General features: G+C 37.7%; 1 protein-coding gene across 1 annotated transcript in view; it reads left to right on the forward strand.

Moving 5' to 3' along the window:
- LOC104403584 (vacuolar protein sorting-associated protein 13B-like) overlaps nt 1–18,640 on the forward strand; it is a gene marked incomplete at its 3' end in the record, with an annotated part of 89,465 nt that overhangs the window by 22,645 nt on the left and 48,180 nt on the right. The window lies entirely within an intron of this gene.

The following is an 18,640-nucleotide window of genomic DNA, read 5'->3' on the forward strand; positions in this document are numbered from 1 at the left end:
CCCCCCCCCATTTTCACACACACAAATATTTTGATCAGACAAAATAAAGATGTGTCAATTTCAGGAATGTTGGAAACCTTTATTTGAAACCAATACCAAAGTACAGTTTTTCAGAAATCTGAAAGTAAACTTTGGTGCTTCTCGTTATTGCTCCCTGCCCTGTTTTTGTCTGTACTAAAGTACATTAGTGCTAAAAGCAAGTGTCAAGGTAATGAGACCACATGAGTCTGACTGCAATGAGTTGTCCAGTGTTTTAGAAGCTGGTGAGGAACAAACTTGCTTCAGAATTGTCAGCTGATGAGCCCTGATCTTCCCTCCAGCCATACTGGACGTGGCTTGAGGTTGATGATTCTGGCCTATGGATTCTTAGTTTATTATATGATTCTGACTGAGGATAAACTGCAACTAGTTTGAAACTAATGCTTCATGTCCTGATCCATTATTAAGCAAATCTTTTGATTATACTAATACCAAGATCTTACCCAGTCTTTGGCACCAGTGGGATTGGTACAAGTCCTCTGTGTGTTGCTTGTTCATAGAATATGGATCACAGCTCTTGAAGTAATTGTTTATGATCTGCCGACACTGGTATTTTGTGATTCTGAGTTGCAGAACAAATGATGGGTAGTGTCACCTCCCCCAGTTTGTTCTGGTGTTCTTAACATGCTTATTTTTGTGATGCCTGACTTATGAGTTTTGCCCATCTAAAATGTGTCATGTATGACATTTTAAATGTTATGATTATGTAATATTGGATGTCTTCACCAAATTAAAAATCTTTGTAGTGATAATACTTGAGTCTTTAATGTGTAGCATGTTTGTATTTTATACTGTTGTTTTTTCATCTGAAGAAACACATTTCTTAGATCTGTGCAAAAGGCTCATGTATAATAATCCTGTAAAGGCAGAAAGCAAGAACCTGTTTAAGTGTCGTGTTCTACTGTTTTCAGTGTTTACCCCTGCCTCTAGGGAGACATGTAGCATTTTTTAAAGTGGTTTCTAAAAGTAGCCTTATGAACACCTGTCAAGGTCCAACTGGATAAAACCCAGTGTCAGACATATATCACTCTGGGATCATGAGCAAAATTAAGACACAAACGAGGTCAAGTACCACAATTGGTTACTTTATTTATTATAAAAAAGATGATTATTATGAAAAAGATGATAGGACAGATCAGAAAAAAGGATAGAAATAAAGCAAGCATTCAGGATGCAGAGAGATAGTCAACACCATGGATCCAGTGGCATCCCAAGGGTCCATAGTTGTCTTCTGTGGTGAGTGCCCCCACAGTGATTATATAGTATGTTAGGGGGAAGTACCTCTGTTCATGATGTCACATACTGCACATTCCTGGTGGATCATGTGCATCCAGTTTCGCTAGTCTTGCAGCCAGCTCTTCAACTGCACATGTCTGTCAGCAATCCTTGGGATAATGGACAGCAATTCCTCACATCACTCCTTGAGATAATGGACCTTGGAGTCTTATCTCTGCTCCTCCCACCCATCTCTCAGGCAATGGATGGCGGAGTCCCATTTTAGCTCCTCCCACCCATCTCTCAGGCAGTGGATGGTGGAGTCCCATTTTAGCTTCTCACAACCATCCCTCAGTCAGTGGCCAGTGGAGTCCCATTTCAGCTGCTCACAACCCTCTCTCAGACAATGGATGGTGGAGTCCCATCTCAGCTCCTTACACCCATCTCTCAGACAATGGATGGTGGTTGGAGTCTTATCTCAATTCCTCACACCCATCTCTCAGACAATGGACAGTGTGGCTGGAGTATTATCTCCGCTCCTCACACCCATCTTTGAGATAGTGGTCCTCAGCTTTTCACACCAGTCTTTGAGACAACGGATGGTTGAGTCTGATTTCAGTTCAGTCTCTCACAGTACCTTCAGGTCATAATAGCATAAAAGCTTCCTTTGTATAGAATGATTTTCTTTCATGGTTGAACACTCTTGTGATGAATTTAAATGTGTTATCTTCCTGTCATCTTTGCTGGCCTGATACAGGTTCTTGCATAAATAAAAATTTTTGGTATTTATTCTTGAGTATAAATTCATGTGTTCTGTCATGTTTACTCTTATTATTAAATAAGAAATAGCTTTGTTCATGCAAGGTTATCCTCTTTTTTTCTGCAATGTAAGAAACAAAAGTATATTCCTAAATACACATTCTTCCTTTGCTCTGATTTTGGTGTCTGTAATGTGTGTCCCACTCAGGAAGAAACAGTGGCTTCATCTGTCTTGTTCCGCTTCTGAAAGGCACCAGATAGTGTATTCCCATGTATTGGGGTTACACTGTCTGCTCAGTAAATCAGTTATTTTGTGCCCACATAACAGCAGCTGTGACAAACTTCTAGCAACGTGTAAGTCTTTGGAAAAAGTGTGTAATAAAACTTGTAAGTTTATCAAACTTTAGAACTAGTTTTGAGTACATGAACATATTATTCAGAGATAGTCTTCACTGAGGCTTCATATCTGTTATATTGGAACTGTCCTCTTGGTGTTCACTGTGTAAATAGCTAATATTCTTTTTTGCTTGGGCCAAGCACTGGCTCTGTAGGTTGTGCAAAAGGCTTCTTGTTGCTACGGAGTGTAGTGTTTAAGGTGCTGCAGGAGATCAGGTTGGGGGTGGCAGTGTTGCTGCTTTACTGCCCTTGTTCGTGAGAAGTCTGCAAAGCCCCTGACTTCAAAGGTTGGCCATCTCATCCATTGCTGTCCACAGCCCTTCCCTCACTGTGTGTGTGGCCCAGCAGGTTTCCCACTTGTCAAAACTCGCATGTAGTTCAGTAGCTTTACCCAGTGTGTTTCCTGTATTGCTCTTGATTAGTGTAGTTCTGAAACCAATAGTTTTGTTGCCCAAAGATTAATTCAAACATATTTAGCCATTTTAATTTCCTTCTTAGGAGTGGCATCTGCAGAAAATGCCATGTGAGTAACAGGTAGTTTCACGATTCTCTGGAGGGCATAGTTTGCTACAGCTGGTTTTGCTGTGTTCTTAATCAATAAAGTGTTTTACTGAATAGCTCAGAACAAGGTACTGTTGTACAGTCATGGTGGTATTTTGTAATATAGCTACAATAATCCATCTGCACAGATTTCAGGAAAAAGCTTAATGAATTGAGTCTTCCCCTGTTGCTGGCTGCCTCCTACCTCCCCACCCTGAGCTGGAGAATGTCCCAAACTCTACTTGAAATGTAATACTGGGGCGAAGTAACTTGGAAACTCAGGCTCCTTCCACCTGAGAAACATAGCTCCTTCCTATAGAAGGTGGTGGTGGGGGAAGGAAAAAATACAACCTTGCTAGGTATGGACAGTTAACAAATAGTTTTTCACTGCTTATTGGAAATGCTTGAACACAGGATCTTCATTCTAACTAGAGTGTCTTACGTGGTCTGGTTTTACATCAGGAAAAAACAGATGTTTCTGAGGTGCATCCTGGCATCTAGTTTCTGAACACTGTGCTGTGGGATGTTCAGGTGGTTTAAAAGGTACTCAAATAAACAACTTTACATTAATATGGAGCAAAACCTGTTTCCAATAACTTCTGTAGATCTTGCAGTATTTAATATACATCTAGTAATAGCTGTGTATGTAATTGTCTCTGTATGATCAAAATAAATTATTGGACATACTTTTACATTCAGATGCCAAATTAAAATTTACTGTCAAATGTGAGTGAGGTTTCTTTTTCCATTTAATAATGCTGGAACTAAGATTTACCACTCTATGTGTAGTTCAACTTAGTATGTTGTAGTTGACTGAAGTATTGCTGTGAGATGCTTACGGGAATTTTCTCATGCTAGTTGGTTTGGCTGTTGTTCAGAAATCCATTTTCATAACTTCTTCCAAACTATTTTGGTAAACTTACAGATCTTACATATAAGCCATTTAGAAAATTTTAGTCCTTTTAAAATCTTGTAGAAAGAAAGTTATGCACTGGAGGTTTACACAGCAAAAGACATACCAGTGAAAGTGAATAAGAGCAATGCCTGCTATGTGTCCCCCCCCTCTTTCTTTGTATTAAGCTAGGTCCCTGGCCATGCTATGACTCACGCTTTTTGGTGAAAGTTATATTTCTTCTATATTAAAGATATTGTTTTAAAGGAGTACTTTGGTTTTTGTTTCTACTGCTCTCGTTTCTTGTTTCCTTTGTCTCTTTTCATATATGTTGTACTATCGCACCTTCATTTCTGATGATCTACTGGTTGTCCTTTCTGGCACTATTGAGTAGTCAATATTGGTGTACGTGATCATTGAAGAAGCTTCCTACCATCCTGGATGAATAGGCTTTTAAGACCAACAGGAGCTTTTTGATCATCTAATCTGATTTTCTTATAAAGAAGGTGTCTATAAATTGAACTAATTTTCCCTGACGTTTAGGGCTACCATAAATCAGATTTCTTTGGCTAACATACGGCACTCAAAAAATCAGTTTGTTGCCTGGAAGTTTTTCTTGGGTGTGAAGGGTTGTTTTTAAAATGTGATGAAGATGTTTGCAGGGATAGCAGCCCTAGGAAATTGAGTATTCCTGGCCTTGTTACTGTACACTTGGAGGTACAAGAGGAAACTTCAGTTTGATTTAATGATTCTCTCTGATCTACGTACTGCCAGAGCACTGATGCTCTCCCAAATGCACGCTTTGTGCTATTGGCAAGTGCAGCAGGGGAACAACATGGCACTCTAGGGTGGAAGGCAGAAATAAAGAGTATTTTCTCCTTTTTCCTTCTGACATTAGGAAGAAGAGGAGGATTTCATGTTCAGAATTTGTTACAGAGGTTGGGACACTGTAATTTGATCATTTTAACAGTAGAAAGGTGGGTAAGGACTTGACTAGTGGTCTGTGGCTGGCATATACTTCATGAGATATTTGGAAAAATGAGCTATGTCATCTTTTGGTTGCATGAATACAGGTGGATGGACATAAGCATAATGGAGTGTATTAAGCCAAGTATAACATTTGCATAGGAGCAATGAGGGAAAAATTAAAGGGGATGGGACCAGAAAAGAGGTACTGAGTATGCTGGTGCTTCTTGAATCCTCTGGGATGTGATGTGCATCATGTATTTCTGCATTTGTTTTCTCAGCGCTGTATGGAACATGCCCGGTTTTCAGACTGGGTAAACAGCTCTGGGTTTTTTTCCATTTGATTCAGCTGAAATGCCTGGCTACTTTTCAGCGCTTGCTCTTCCGTTCCTGCAGTTTTCTATCCTTCATGCCGCTGATGCTGCAGTCAGCAAAAATTCCTTTTGGAGGCTTTCAGTTTCTGGTGCTTTTGAAGACTTATAAAGCTGAGGTCAGAATTGGTTAAAATATTTTTGTGAGGATTTAATCTTGTTAAAAAAAATTAAACCATGCAGGTGTTCTGCATAAGAGAAATGTTTCTGTTGTGTTTGGTCATTTGCCCTTTGTGATAGAAAACAAAGCTACTGCAAGGAGTTACTCTGTTGCTTTCTGCAGCTATAAATCAGAATTGGTTAGGAAACAGTATGAAAGTGCGGTACCCTGAAACTTGGTAATTCCCAAACTTTCTTATGTGTGATTCCTCAGCAGCCTTGAAGTGCTTTCCTACTTTTGGGAATAGTAAATAATCAAAGCTGTCACTGTCCATGAATGCAGCCACTTGAAAATCAGTGCTGTGCACCTTTAATTAAACCTACCAATGAGAGGTAACAAATATGATTTCATCAGTGATTTACGTTAATCAAAGCTCTTTGAAAGTGAAAAGCTAATGTCTTGGTATGTTAACTCATCTTGAGCGCCTAATTAGAGTACAAAGCTTTTATTCTAGAACAAATCCCAGTTGGCCCCATCATGTAGAAACAAGAGAAATGTGTTCAGTCTTCCGCTATCTCACATCATGCCTGTTAGGCTTTAAGACATTTAGTTTTTGTTATGTTTGGAGCTTAAGAATTTTTCCATCTGATACCAGAAAAGTGTAATATTCCAAATCTTGTTATGATTGACCTAAAATGGTGTAGTGGTGAGAGTGGCTTGCATTTTACAAGAAAAATCTAAGCCTCTGCTTGGTTTTCTTGGTTTTTTTCTGAACCAAGCATATTCTTATGCAATAAATAAATATGGTTTTCATATTATATTTTTAGCACTGTTGTTTTATAGTCTTAAAAAGTCTATAATTTCTATACCTTAAAAAAACCTGATCAGATAAGAAAATGTTTTACATTGAAGTGTAAACCTGAGTGGGGGAAAAAACAGAGCAGGCCAAGATCTTTAATTTACAGGGGTAGTTACGAAAAGTTACGGATGTTTGTTACAAAAGTAATAGACAAAAAATATTTCCTCTGGCCTATAACACATACCACATGCAAAGTTTTTTATTAAATACAAGGATATTTTTCTAGTAAAATATCACATTGTGAATACCACAGATGAATATCACTTACGTGATACTTGTCACAGAAAACATTTTCACACACTGTTTTGCTAAGCTGAGTACAGGAACACAGATTACTTGTGGAAAATGTTGTGCTGGATTTGGGCCATCTGTGTTTTTTGTCTTAAATTTATTTTTCAGATTAAATCTAGGGGAAAAACTGCATAGTACGAGTTTTGTCCATGCAAATATGTATGGGACCCTTTTGTTTGTGGAGTAGTTGTAAAAATAATGTCTTAATAGATAATGATATTAGAAATCTGAGACTTCTGTTTAAAGTTTGTAAATATATAGTGTGTATATACATACACAGACTATACGTAAATACCTATCATTTTAGCTATAAGTATACCCACATATACTGTGTGTGTATTAATCTGTTTTTATATACTACACAATACCTTCATTAATTAATCTTTCTTGGGAAGTAGTTAAAGACTGTAAAGTCCATCTGCACATAGGAGCAGAGGGTATGTGATAAGCAAGTGTGCACCTAACGTGATTATAATCCAGGCACAAAAGAGCAAAGCTGGAAGTTTCCTTGATTTTTGTGATCTTATATGTGACAGGTTAATTTTTTGTTGGAAGTGACATTTTAGTAAGCTGCATCTATATGTCTAGAAGTATTAATAATATAAATTTGGAGATAAATTTAGCATTGATACTTGTGATGTAAAAATTTATAAGGACTGTAGATGATAGCACTGTGATTAGTGCTATTTTTGTTATCTAGAGTTTTTATGAAAATCATAAAAGTATATATACAATTGATAACTTTTCCATATTCTCTGTGGTGATTTGGCATGAAGTTTTGGCTTCGTATAATATAAGTTTTCTTTGTTCTTACTCTGTATTGTTACTATTTTATTCCTTCAAGAACTACTAAAACCCACACATAATCTATCTCCAGTATTGCATCTCTTGATTTTTTTAACCGTTGCATTGAAACTGCAACTTTTTAATTGTATTTTAAATGATTTCTTATATTGTTTTTTCTATTTAAATTCTATTTCTCCATCCTAATGTTTGTAGAGTGTGGGATAGGTTAAAAAAAGGATGATAGAGAAAAGCTGTTCGCTTACCTGCATGTAAGTGCACCTTTGTGCTTCCACGAAGGCCGCAGCATTAGGATGAAGTTCCAACTGCCAGATCATGTTTCTAGAAACTTATAGAAAGTCACGATGTAGGAAACATCAGTCTATTTAAAGAGATGACTATTTAGATACCATAGTGTGACTATATTAAGAGACTTGTATCAGTATGATGCACTAATTCAATCGTGTCCTGTGGTATCTTTCTTGATATGTAGTGTGTTCTCTACTTGAACCTTGTATATTACACTATAGAAACTGATTTTGAGGCTCACATAGACATAAACAGTGTGTTGCAGCACTTGATGCTTCAGTGTTTGTTCAGTATGAAGTGGAGGTGTGTGGTTCTTCACATCCCAACTTTTTGACCAGGAAATTGGGAAATTATGATCCGCCAGCCTGTTAGCTGTATGAAAGCTAGATGTATTTTTTCTTATCAAGTGTAAACCAAATACTTAATCTCTTTGTGTGATGAATCACAAACTTGTCTTTCTCCCCCAACGGTAAATCTTGAGAAAGAGCACCTCTTGGACCAGTTGACAATGCTTATTCAAGATTTCAGAAGAAAACATTGCTCAAAATGACATGTTTTAGAGCTTTGTATTTCTACAACACTTCAACAATATGTATCAATACTATATGTTGATCAAACACAGTTTTAGAAATGTTATTTATTCATTTTAATGGTATGTAGAACTCATTCAGAAGTGATAGTTGCAGTGTCCAACTTTGTAGGCACAAGTATGATATAGTTTAACATGCTCTGTGAGATATGCGGTAAATATTTGGTCCACAGGCTGTTTGAAGGGCAAGGAGAGGAAAGACAGTAGTGAGACCAGCCTGGAGAGAATAAGTGAGGGGGGTCTGTCTGTGTATGGTGGATTCAGGAGTGGATGGACTATGGTCTGTGCCATGGGAAGGTGCTAAACCCTGATCCTTGGGAGGTTGCCATGGGTGGATAATGCAAGATTGTTTTACGTAATACCAAATCCTAGTCCTGAAGGTATTGGTATTATGTAGAATTTGCATCAAGACTTTTTTTATGAAGTGCCTTCTAAGTAATAGAATTATCTGTTGCAACTGCTCTTCGGGACTGCAGATAAAAAGCGTAAGTCAAGGAAGGCCCTCTTCATTTGCTGTGAATGTAGATGCACTTAAGTGAATTTATAGTATTATGGGTAGTATGCTTTAAGTTAGTTTTTGAAGAAGCTAAAATGATCCACCATCCTAACAAATCTCTACTGTGTAAAAAGATAAACATTAGAGAAACCTGGATGAGTTCATGACTTAATGGTGTGTTATCTGTGATTACTCATGTTAAACTTAAATTTATAAAACAGATTTCTTAATGTAAATTAATAGATAAAAACCTGATGAATTGTAGATGTAAGAGAATATTTTTGTGAGCTTAGCTTTAAATATATTCCTTAGCTTATGTTATTCAGTAGTTTTGTTACAGATGATGTTCCATGTTTTGATTTGAAACAGGATACATGATTTTCTTCTTCCATACTAAATTCTCGCTGAGTGTTTCTGCTTGGCAAGGAATTGAGATTAGAGGATGTTTCCAGGCTTTCAACTTTCCCACATACATATTTTTTCCTCAAGTTCTTTTGAATCTTATATCTCCACCCTGTTGTCCAATTTTTAATCTCTTACTTCTGCATGTGTCTGGAGTGCACAGCTGAGCACAAACAGTAACAGTCTTGTCTCTGCAGCTTCTGCTGTTTTGTTCCCTTAATTTCTTGCTGACACTTTCCTCCCTTATTTTAAACTTGTATTCATTCTTTTATTGCAAATTAGCCCAGGGATAAAAAAAAAAAATAAAGAATTATTTTCTATTCAAAGCGATTGGCACATATTTGGAAGAAGGGGATTTGGTCTTAATTTTATGTAAAGCAAATAAAGAAAAGAAAAAAGGAAAATTCCTTCTGATTAGCTTGTAGCAAGGAGGGTACATTCATTCGAGGCATTTTGTATGTCAAAATTTTTGTAAGGAAGGAAGTGGCAAACGCATAGTGATCACTAGAAAGAATAATTATTGTTGGATGCTGATAAAAAGTCCCTACTGCCTGCGAGGAGGCACACTGTGTTTTATACTAACCAGTGTGACTAAAAAAATTATGTTACGTTATAATTTCAGAGGTATTTTGTAAAACTTTGCAACAGTTGTAGCGTTGACAGCTACACTTGTCTTAATGTATAGCATTCTGGTAGTTGTGTGTGATAGATTGCTGTTTTAGAAGATAAATTATTGCTTGTTTAGGTTTTAAGGTACGGTTTCAAAAGCTTCCTTATTTAAAAAGCAGTATATTATAAATAGCAATAAATTCCTGGAAATGGTATACACATCACAGACTGACAGTTGCAAAAGAAATGACTGATTATAAGTAAAAACTTCTTAATGTATGTGTTTTGAATAAGTTGCACCTATGTGTACTTTTTTTACATTGATTAACTAGGAAGCTTTTGCAGCCACTTGACCAGCTTTGTAGTTTAGTCCATTTTTAACATTATTTAGATAAGATGTAATTGATAAATTACATTTAGTGAAAATGTGTTCTTCCCCATATTGGTGTTGGAAGTTAACTTAAAATTTAGTATTTTATTTTTATTCGGAGTTGTTACAATTCTGGTAGGGCTGTTAATGTGTAATTGGAAGTTTAAAGACAAGCCTTTTGATAAAATTACAATCTTGCTTTTATGGAAGTCTCTAAAATTTGTCATACAATTATATACTCACCCAACAGATTTTAATTTGTTAAAGCTATTTGAATATTATTCATACATTTGCATAGTATTACATGTGTGTGGGTGGAATGCACAAAAAGTATACTGCATGAGGATAACTATTGGAAAAAAGTTAGGAAATTAATTTTGCCCTAACATGCCACTAAAAAGCCATTATTAGTATTCTTTTTGTGAAGGTCGTGCATAGTTCTTAAAAAAAGGAAGTGTATTTTTACTAGTGTCATGTTGATGTTCCAGTCTCCCGCTGTAGATTTCACTGTTTACTGAGATCTTACTTTTTCTTTAATGAAATTCCCCATGCTTTTGAATTTTCAGAATGCAGTGAAAACTGTAGAGAGTTTGAGTATTGCTATTGAGAAATCTCTTCCTGCTTGAACCTCCTCCTACTGGAAAAAAAAAAAAATCTTGAAAAGTACCATTCCCAACTTGGGAAGAATTCACTGATTATTATGAGGAAAATGGGCATAAGCTCAAATTTGGCTTGGACCAAACTGAGGAAAAAAGGACTGGTAGGCTAAAATCTGACCCCAGTGCTTTTCAGTTGCACTGGGTTTTAAGTTTTGTATCTTAAGGAAACCAGACACTTTTTTTATTTTGTCTGTCATTGTCTTATTTTCCTTTTCTTTTGCACTGCTCCATTGAGTTTTGAATCTATTGACTAGTTCCAAACAATTTTGATGGAGAACTATTCACTTTAAGGATAATCTATAAATTTGCAAAAATCAGTGGCAGCTGGGGAGACCCTAGAGGGTATACGCTTCCTTCTGACATTGACATGTATAATCCATTGCCAGTTCATTGCCTCCTTTCCTCTCTTTCAACCCTCAGCAGCTGCCAAAGCCACACACTGCCCGAATGATGGCCAGCAATGAACAGATCACTCATGGATAGTAAGTTGTCCTGAGGCACAAAGCTTTGCCTGGCCTTTCCCTGTCATGTGTCAGAGGTTTGTTGTGATGATAGAAGTTTGAGAGGTGGGGATTACTCAGTTTACTGGGTCCTGCTGTAGGTATGCTGCTCAACAGTGTTTAGGATTAGGGGAAAACTTGGTCTGGACAGTATTCTACCTTCCTCTGAAGGAAGTGGGTGGCAATGTTATGTTGTAATAAAAATTATTACTACATCCTTGGCAGGTGCTTGGTGCAGGGAATTCTTGCATGTGGAATCTGGCTTTCCAATAAATTGCAGTAGGAAATGTGTTGGGGTAAAGTACCCCCTGAAGAAAGTGTGAAATGGAGCTGCAAATACAACCTGCTAGGACAGTCAGGGAAAACAAGTACCCTTAGTAACTTGTCACCACAAAGGAAATTGATGGTGAAGTGTCTGGTGCCAGATGAAATAGGGTTGGGGACTAGTGCTAGTCCTCTAGCAGGTGGAACAGATTGCAAGAGCAAGAGTGACCTGAATATGCCAAGTTTTTCCTAATGGTTCCCAGATGTTGTTTAATGAATTGGTGAGGTGATTGAGCCATGCTTACCATGGTTGTTTCAATCTTCCTGCAGTGCACGGGACAACATACTTGATAAATGCTAGAGAAATGGTGCTCAGCTATTTAATATTTCAAGAGACCTGTAACTAGGATGAGAGTATGTCCAGTTTTTGGTACAGGGTCTTCCAGAATAGCACACAAAAAAGAAAGTGTAAACTGTCTTAAATACCATTACTGTATGCAGAGGAAATGCAGTGGTGTAAGAAAAAAGTGTTTGTGGTGGTGCTGACCAGTTCAGTGGCTGGATCTGTCTGTGGATGTGGTGGTCCTGTAGCAGTCCCTGATTTGTGTGTTAGGCTGGATGACAGCAGAACAGTCAAACTGTTCTGGAGTTTTTATGTATGGCGATAAACTGTTTCAACTTCAACTATAAGTTCCAGATTAATTTTCAAGATTTTTTTTAATAGATAACAGTTCTTTTAATGCTCTTAATTTTATTAGATTTGATGGTTTCTGAGCACAAGTTGGAAAAGAGAATAAAAATATTTTAGGTCACTACTTGTCTCTTCTCACTTTTGCAGTCTTTTCCTGAGAAAGACCCTATTTAGCCCACATCCATCTTAAATGAAGGATGTCCCACATCAGCAGTTTTGCTGAAGGAGCTCACCTAGCATTAGTGTTTTTGCTACTTCTCTCTTCCTGACTGTTTTCCTTTCAGGCCACCCTGGTGTGAAAATTACTGAGTGACAAGAGTTCTGTGTGCAGGGAGTTTTGTGGAACATTTAAGAACTGCTTTTTCTTTTTTCATCCCTTCCACCCTTCCTTCTGTAGGAATGCCAAATCTTTATTATAGCTGCCAGTTGCTACTGTAATATTTCTTACTCTGTTGTTTTCTTCTTTGTAGCTTTGGGAGCTCTAGTCAAGGATCAGGACTCCCCTGTGCTAGGTGTTAAACAAACACAGAATAATGTTACAGAAGTAAGATATCACCCCCACCCTACCCTACCATATCACCCCAAACCAAAGCTCTGGGCAGATTTACTGTAACAGGAGGAAAAGTGAAATCTTTAAAAATCTTGTTATAGGAGAAGTTGCAGAAAAGCCATTTTGAGATGTTCATTTCTATTAAAAAGCATTTATGTCATGGTAGGTGGTCTCATAATTTTTAAAAAAACCCCACAATAAATGTATTAAACTTTCAGTTAACAATTCATAATATAACTTTATTTCCAAAATAGAAGACACTGGTACAACTCACTTCCCTCAAAAAGACTTGCAAAATCATTTTATTTGTTGCTCTGTCTTGGGTGTTGAGAAATCGGAGTGTATTTCTGAGGAACACTTAATGCGAATAGCCTGTTCTGTTTGTGTTTGGCTCTATGGCATAATCACCATAGGCTTTCAGACTCTGGCAGCTCCCTTCCTTGTAAAAAAAAGGAACATTCCTTTCAAACACCTCAGATAATCAGCTAATCAAAACAGTAGCAACATCACAGAGAGATGCTATTGCCCAAAAATCAATAGGCAGACACCAGACATTCTGCAGCATCGTTGCAACAAACTTCCTACAAGCTTCTTGGGTTTAATCTGGGGATGCTGTGGCAGCATTTCAGCCTGTCTACAGCTTTCATGTGGATTTTTAACTCATACTTCTATTTCGTAGCACATTGTGCTATGCTACTATAGAATTGACAAAACATGGCTTATGATAAGAGACCAGGAGATGGGTCTAGTACAGGTCTTTTAGTGTGCCTTGCTGGTCTCTGCTAATACTCTTTTCTCTGAATCTAACATTGCCTAAGATCAGGTGCAACAAGATGCAAATGCAGGCAAAGACCTTGTTAAATTATTTCTTGATTGCTCCGGTTTGTGCATTATTCTTAACAAACAAGGTTATCCTTGTTTGTTTCCCCCACTCATCAAGGCGTGTTACCACGGCATCTCTGCTCCAAATTCCTTTGTATTTCTCTTTTTATATAATGCATATGGACAATTGTATAGTAGTGGAACATAATCAGATGTTTTGTTGAAAGCAAGATCATGATAATAACATTTCAGTGAAACTTGTAGTGTATTTTTAAGGTAATATTTTTAAAAACTGGTATTACTTTTTATTTCATTTTTGCATGGAGAGGAATCATAGAGCAGTTTGGGGTGATCTCTGGAGATGATCTATTCTAACCTCATGCCCAAAGCAAGTCCTATTCGAGCAGGTTGTTCTAGGGCTTGGCCAGCCAAGTACTGAATAGCTCCAAGGACTGAGACTCCACCACCTCTCTGGGCAGCCTGTTTCTCAATGCTGGGTCACCCTTCTGATGAAAAAGCGTTTGCCCTGCCTGGAGTTTCCTGTGTTTCATGTTTGTCAAAGGTGTACTTTGAGAGGATGCGTGGCAACAAAGAGGCTGGCTCCCTCCTCGCTGTACGCTCCCAGTAGGTAGCTGTAGACAGAAGTAGGATCTATCTTCTCCGGACTGAACAACCCCAGTTGCCTCAATCTCTTCTGAGGGAGAGCTTATGTGCTCCACCCCCCTAACTACCATGGACCTGGTTCTGGTACATCGATGTCCCTCTTGCATCAGGGAACTGTAGACTGGGTGCGGTATTCCATATGAAAAGGAAAGAAAGGAGAAGAATCATGCCCCTGCCTTCACCCTTGCTAATCATACAGCCCAGCACATAGTTGGCCACCTTTACAGCAAGGGCAAACTGCTGGCTCACGTTCAAATTGCTGTCCACTGGGACCCTTGGATTCATTTCTGCACAGCTGCCTTCTAGCAATTTGTCTCTTTGTCTTTAGAGTTACATAGAGTATCTCCATCCCAGGTGCAGGATCTAGTGTTAGCATCTGGACTTCATGGAGTTTCTGACAGGCCATTGCTTCAGCCTTTCAAGGACCCTATCAACAGCAGCCGTGCCCACCAGTGCATCTGATTCTCCCCTTAAGTTGCTTGCATCCACAGCCTCGCTGAGGCTGCACTCTATCCCACATTCCAGGTCTTTAATAAGGATGTTAAACACCATGGGCTTGGTTCTGATCCCTGAAGGATGCCACAAGGAACCAGTCACTGGTTCAACTTTGTACCACTGATTGCAACCCTTTGAACCCAGTAGTTCAGCCCCTTTTTCACCCAACTTGTCTGCTGGTGAGTCTCCTCACCCGTTTAGGAATAAGGTCTGTGCAGGAGACTGTATCAAAGGTCTTGCTAGAATGAACATATTCTGAATATTACTTCAAGTCTTTCCACAGGCAGCTAACTATTCAGCCATGTAAATACGGTCCACTAATGGGAGATGGGTTCCTCTCTTGCAATTTTTGCATCTTGCAGTTTAAGATATGCTTGAAATAGAGATAGATATCTCTTACTTGTAAAAGATACTAAGCTCATTAGAAAGGAAAAGGATGAGAAAAAGCAGAACTTTGTAGAGGAAGAGAGTAAATGGTGATGGAGAACTCTCTGCAAGTTTGTGCAGTAGGTACTTGAGGTACTTGGGATCAGTTCAGGGTTTGAAATTTTTATTCATAATGGTAATTGTTTTAACGCATCTTCCTCTGTGTGCATGTATTTGGTTTATTTTTTTTTTCCTCCAAGAACTTTGTTTTCTTTAACTTGACTTGATGAAAGCATGACAGTATTTGCATAAATAGCTAAGTGATCCCCAAGAGAAAACAGTATTTTCCCATAAAGCATGTGTAAGATGTGTTTTGGAGGCCTTGCACATTTTATGTATTTTAAAATGAGAAAGTGTCTTTTTAAAGAAAAAAAGTAGTATGTATTTGGAAAATAGAATAACAAACAAAGATATTAAGCTCCACTCTCATCTATTATGTGTTCAGGTGTTGTCAGTTGTAATTTGCTTTAAACCTGGCAATAACTGCTTTATATTGCAGTAGAAAATTGTTTGAGGAACTTGCATGTGAGTTTACTGGCGTAGGTGTCTTTAGCATGTTACTTATGACTTGGATAGTTTTCGAAGTAACCATAGTGCTCTATAAAAACATTTAATCTGAGTACCTGGTCTGGTGCTTTTGCCAAAAGGGAAAAAGGAGCTGGACTGTGCAAACTTCTATTTGTAATGATCCAAGGTATATTTGTATAACATAGGCAGGACCTCATGTTCATTTTTTTTAAATTTTCTGGGCTTTACTTACCTTTTCCCGCTAGATTGTATCATATTTTTGTAAATGACTGGCATTTTCTTAAAAACCATCTCTCTGGATACATCATGAGTATTTTTAGTTTTCTGTTGTTGTGACTTTTTTGGAGCCACTCATTACTGCTAAAATGAACAGGCATTTATCAAATCTCATACTATAACTATAGTTATTAGCACTTTTAGAATGTAACTCTCTTCCCACCCCCACTATAATTTTGACTTTAACTTTCAAATGTTTGTCATCTGGTGTGAGGTGGATTTATGGGAGCGCAGTAGTTTTAGTGCCTTTTGGCTGGGTGTTTCTGATGACATCACTGTGATCTAGACACAGTGTGTGACTCTAGTTGGTTCCAGTGTTAAATAGTTTCATAATTATGCTAGTTTTGGCAGTTTGCTTGGAACTTTTTCCCATCTCTTTAATGAACGTGTTTTACTTCTGGGCTTATGAGACAGCCACATGTTTGAGAAATTAATAGTGTGCTCTTAAAGTTAACATTGAGCAGGAGCGTGCAGGTACAGAAAGTTTTTGGATATACATCTACGTAGGAATGTAGTTCCTGTAAGGTCATGGCCACTGTTATCGTCTTCCATTAATAGTACAACATTTGTTTTATAAAGTATTAGTAGCTGTGTGGAAACTGGTGTGTGTTCATGAGCAAAAAAAACCCTATGCAGCTCTAAAACCTTTCTGATAATTGTGTAACGTAAAGAGATAAATGGATGTTATCCCAGATTAAAAAACTTATTTCAAATTTTTGGTCAGGTTTGATTCTTCTTAAATGTAGGTATGCTCTGGTACTTGATGTGGATTAATTTCTGAGATAAACTTTTGTGTTTTATTATGGCACCATCTTGGAACATGTATATTTTCGTTTTGGTTACTTTTAGATCCATCTTGCTCTAAAGGGTTGCAGCCATTTTCCGTTGTAACAGGCTTATAGCTCAGGGACCTATAAAAGCTTATTGTATAGAATTTATTTATAGGTTAAGATCTGAGACCTTCAAAATTAACATAACCTAAGGGTTCTCTGCCCCTTTCCTTTAAAACAAACCTCCTCAAAACCCAGTGTGCTAGTATGTATTCCTAACTCTCTGAAAGTGGTAAAAGCTTAAGCCACCCTTCTTTCATCTGCAAGTGTTAGTAATACTCTCTATGATTAAAATATCACATAGATTTTGTATAAAGTTATGAGAAGATTCATTGAATGTGGTCGTGTCAGTGCTAAGGTAGAAAATTTACTCTTGAATATAGTTGGCTTGATACAGTTAACTTCAAAAATAGGCTGCCTTCCCCATTCTCTTGCCCCCCCCCCCCCACCCTTCTTTCATCTGCAAGTGTTAGTAATACTCTCTATGATTAAAATATCACATAGATTTTGTATAAAGTTATGAGAAGATTCATTGAATGTGGTCGTGTCAGTGCTAAGGTAGAAAATTTACTCTTGAATATAGTTGGCTTGATACAGTTAACTTCAAAAATAGGCTGCCTTCCCCATTCTCTTGCCCCCCCCCCCCTCTTCTCAATAAATATTAAAAGGCAAGCGTAATGTGATCCTATCAGATCAAATCACTAAATAGTCGCACCACAGCGTTCTGTGCAATCCGTAAGTGTGCTCAGCAGAGGAGGAAATGTGCTAATTGAGCTGTTTGGTCACTCTGACATCTTGAGGGTATTTTGCAAGTTCAAAACATAAATAGCAGCATGGTGACTCATCTGAAAAAATATTTTCATGCTACATATGAACTGGTTTCCAAGAAAGAAGATAGAGTTAAAAGATATTTCAAAAACCTTAGCTTAAAAGTCTATGATCTAAGTTTTCTCAGTAAGCTGGAGACATGAAGGGGAGGTGAGCGTTTCTAATTACAAAACACACATAGAATTATAGAATCAACTAGGTTGGAAAAGACCTTTAAGGTCATAAAGTCCAACCATTATTCCAGGACTGCCAAGTCTACTGCTAAACCATGTCAATAAAGGCCTCATCACGGTTCTTGAACACTTCCAGGGACAGTGATTCCACCACTCCCCTGGGAAGCTTGTTCCAGTGCCTGAAATGGTAACTCAGCCTTGTTTTAGAAGCTATCTAAGGTCTATTTTCTGTCTTGTGTGATTTCTTCAAATAAATTCAGCTTTATTCCGTGCTCCCTCCCTTTCCCCCCTTGCCCCCCACTAAGATTATATCACTCATCTTTTTTTCTTAGTGAAATGGTGTTTCAACTTTCTCAGAGAATTACCCTCTGTATTCTGGTTTTTTGAATACAGTATGGAAGGAAAGAAACTGTCTCTTCAATAGTTTTCAAAGTTGCAGACTTTTCTTTAAAATGCATTATTAGATGTAACAACTTTTTTTTTCTTCTTTTATTTTTTCATGCAAAAAACACTATTAAGCAAGTAATGTGAGGATCCCATTTTGCGATTTCTCTGAGAGAAATATGAGAAGTATTAAAAAAGCCAGGCAGCATGCAGGGAAACACATGATCTATCCTGTACAAAAACTCAGCACAGTTTAAGCTGTCTGCTTTTTGGTGATTAGAGTACTTAAGAATATTACAGTTTCAAACTCCAGTACTTGACATTTGCTTCCCTAACCCTTCTTTTGTGAACACATGGTGTGATCCTAGTAGTGCTTTGACCCAGAGATCATTTTGTTCCTGTTCTGCAAGAGACTACATCAATGGAAGAAATAATTTGGCTTGGGCCAAAAGTTGTAATTCGCTTCTTTTCTAACCTGCTTTTCTAATACAAGAATATTTGTATTACATTTCTTGGCTCTCTTGCACTTGAGTCTTGTAGTTAAACTGTCATTCTGGAATGTATT

The sequence above is a fragment of the Nestor notabilis genome, unplaced genomic scaffold (genome assembly GCF_000696875.1).
Source record: "Nestor notabilis isolate BGI_N333 unplaced genomic scaffold, ASM69687v1 scaffold6170, whole genome shotgun sequence".
Classification (NCBI taxonomy): domain Eukaryota; kingdom Metazoa; phylum Chordata; class Aves; order Psittaciformes; family Psittacidae; genus Nestor; species Nestor notabilis.